Below are 3450 nucleotides of genomic sequence, written 5' to 3'. Positions count from 1 at the left end.
GAGAGAGAGAGAGAAATGCAAGCAGCTGTTGGCTACTAACTTCATCAGTGCATCAGTGACAGCTCGTGCAAGTTTCAAGACATTTTTAAAGTAATATTTAATCCTTGCCGAAGATCTCATGGCTCCTGAATTTTAACTACGAATCTGTAGACAGTGGGCGAAAGAAAAGCGTGAAGCAGTTTTCTTTTTGAACTTCTGCACAACTTTCAGGGATTGATTTGTTACCCTGCATTAAATGTGACCGAAATTTAACATCATTGAGGAATGCCCCGCCGCGGTGGCTCAGTGGTTAGGGCGCTCGACTACTGATCCGGAGTTCCCGGGTTCGAACCCGGCCGCGGCGGCTGCGTTTTTATGGAGAAAAAACGTTAAGGCGCCCGTGTGCTGTACGATGTCAGTGCACGTTAAAGATCCCCAGGTGGCCGAAATTATTCCGGAGCCCTCCACTACGGCATCTATTCTTCCTTTCATCTTTCGCTCTCTCCTTTATCCCTTCCCTTACGGCGCGGTTCAGGTGTCCAGAGATATATGAGACAGATACTGCGCCATTTCCTATCCCCAAAAACCAATTATAATTATAATAATCATTGAGGAAGAAAAGGAGACAAGATTATGGGAAGAGGAAAAAAGGCACGCGGCACCTCTGTATATCTTATAGCTGCACATCTGAGCCACGTAGTCAAAACCAACGTCAACGGGGGCGAAGGAGAGGAGGAGGGAAATGTTCCAACGCCAAAGAGCACAACAAGAAGAAAACTACACTTTGGGTTATTCCGCGCGAAACGTCTCAGACCCCAAAAGTTGTCACCGATGATTATTTTCAAAAATATATGGTTACAGTTGGCGACTGTCTGAATGAAGTTTCAACGAATTATTCTTCTCGAAAAAGAAAAAAAGCTATTTCCTCACGTGAGCGGTCTTTGAAGTTTCCGCGAAGATACAAAATTTGGTGGAGTTAAAATTTTTACAATAAAATGCGAAACAGGGTAGGCTACAACGACAAATATTACTTCAGGATATTTCGCTTGCGTTGTTCTTTCATCTGACTCCATTGATGAAGCCATGCAAGAATTTCCAGCGTCTTCTCGATTCAGTAAAAAAAAAAACACGAGAAATGTGGTGCTTTAAGAAATGTTTTACGTAAACGTCGTTAGTGTTTCAGCCACAACAACTTTTCCCCGTTTTCATTTGTTGCTGCAGTTTGTGCTAAAAATTATGCAAACTTGTTAAAATTTAAAGTGTTCAGTGTCTGCATAAGCCCTTTTTAAGAAAGAGCTTTCAAAGTTCTCGAAATGTGACTCCGGAGATTCAAACCTAAGTTAAAGGTCAAGACTCTCCACATAAAAATACGGAGGTGGCTCCCTATACATACCAACTTCGTTGCTTGCAATATATAAATTTTTATTTCAGTAAATTTTGTCTGATGCGAGAAAAAATTTTGAAGTCCGCAAACAGCCTCCTCGTTAGGTATTGCCGAATTGTGTCTTCACTGCAGAACACGCACGTGCCGCCGACTATTTTCCTGGAACGCATGTGCACTGTGGATCAGTGATTTGTGGGCGGGTGTTATTTTCGGTGCGGTAAAAGGCATTAAATTAGCCGTTTTTTAGTGCCCCCGCAACGTTTTACGAAAATACAATTTCGTCATGAAAATAAAACATGACTGCCTCGACGCCGTCGTCTGGAGCAGAGAGGTGTCATAGATGAGACGTTGAGCACCGCGCTGATTCATTGTTTTGCAAGTACAGCAAATTAGGAAATTGTGATGTATGCAAAGACGAGATTCATCCGCACTCAGCTCCAACCGCCGCATATCTCTTTCAAAGCTAACTGTGCTCCCGTCGTGCCGCATCTTTTCAGTCTAGAAGACTTTGTGCAAGTCATTCGTCTAGTGCAAGTCATCGTCATCAGTCAGTGAGAAGACTGCAGGCAAGGGTGCACACCTTTGGACACCTTTAAGCCATTTTCTACGTTGATTATAAACACAATGCAGTGAGCAGTGTTCCAGGTAGACAGACAAGATGTGCCTGAAGTAAACGCTACTCATTATTGCTCTGACGGAGCTTCATCACAAAATATGAAAGAAAATAACTTTGTGAATGGCTAATGCCACGGGAAGAAGAATAATATATTTATAATAATAATAATAATTGGTTTTTTGGGGAAAGGAAATGGCGCAGTATCTGTCTCATATATCGTTGGACACCTGAACCGCGCCGTAAGGGAAGGGATAAGAGAGGAAGTGAAAGAAGAAAGGAAGAATTAGGTACCGTAGTGGAGGGCTCCGGAATAATTTCGACCACCTGGGGATCTTTAACGTGCACTGACATCGCACAGCACACGGGCGCCTTAGCGTTTTTCCTCCATAAAAACGCAGCCGCCGCGGTCAGGTTCGAACCCGGGAACTCCGGATCAGTAGTCGAGCGCCCTAACCACTGAGCCACCGCGGCGGGTAATAATGTATTTGCAGAAAGACATTTGTTGACACTAGAGGCCGCAAAAGTGCGTGGGACCGTGCCGCCGGCGTGCACACTCAAACATGTGGCATCCAGAGCAAACCTGCAGAGGCCATATCATGACCAAATTAAATCACCAGAGGATCTAATTGCCTGTGTAAAAAATATATAAAGAAAATTAAAGTAATGCGGGTGGCATATTCCAAACTACAGAAAAGAGAACATGACTGGGTTCGAGATTCCCCATGGCAATCACAGTCAAAGGAGCAGGATAGTTCATGAATTCACCCCCCCCCCCCCCCCCATACCAGGTATACGCTTTCAAAACATCATGTTGCCATCACACCGTGCTCAAAACTCAAGAAATTCATGTAAAGAAACAGGCATTAATACTTATAGCTGGCTTTACTCTGACACAACATTAAAGCCGTTTACAAGCTGAACACGAGCAGATGAGAAAACGGAAGGCAATTAATGGAGGCAAATGTCATGAAATTTCTGTTTGCAGGTCAAACCGCCTGCTGTGAGTGTCCGTAGGTCCGTTCACACATGGCTTTCGTTGTTGTGTGAAACAGGAGAGGAGAAATGCCCGTGTGATATTCCTGGCTCCGCGTTCGACCGAATAAGGCAAAGTTGACCACTCGCTTTCACTGCAAACCGCTCACATCGATGCTGCCTTGGCGTGCCTGACCACTCCGAGCCCCTAAAATGAGATGTGGTGAATTGATGAAAATACGACGCTTACGATGTATTTATACTCACGTCAAGCAGCACAGCACATAATCGCTTGCAGAGAGCCACAGTGTATATTAGTGCTAGAAAAATATGCGCCGGCACTTACTATTGCGCTCAATATAGCTTGCAACGCGTCCGATGGGAATCATCTGAGGTAGGTTCCCATGCACTGTATAGTAAATCAATGCCCATGTCAGAGCACCCGACCTGCACAAACAATCAGTGTTGTTGTTTGCACTGACAGCTACAACAACAATTT

The 3450-nt window shown here is 44.4% G+C and overlaps 1 non-coding gene across 1 annotated transcript; it reads left to right on the top strand.

Moving 5' to 3' along the window:
• The first annotated feature begins 271 nt into the window (after nucleotides 1-271).
• Nucleotides 272-343, top strand: TRNAS-ACU (transfer RNA serine (anticodon ACU)). The gene has a single exon. It is a non-coding gene; the product is annotated as a tRNA-Ser (tRNA).
• Nucleotides 344-3450: the final 3107 nt, after the last annotated feature.

This window comes from Amblyomma americanum, chromosome 6 (assembly GCF_052857255.1).
Source record: "Amblyomma americanum isolate KBUSLIRL-KWMA chromosome 6, ASM5285725v1, whole genome shotgun sequence".
NCBI lineage: Eukaryota > Metazoa > Arthropoda > Arachnida > Ixodida > Ixodidae > Amblyomma > Amblyomma americanum.
The sequence above is the reverse complement of the archived record's forward strand: the minus strand, read 5'-3'. Positions and strand labels throughout refer to the sequence as shown.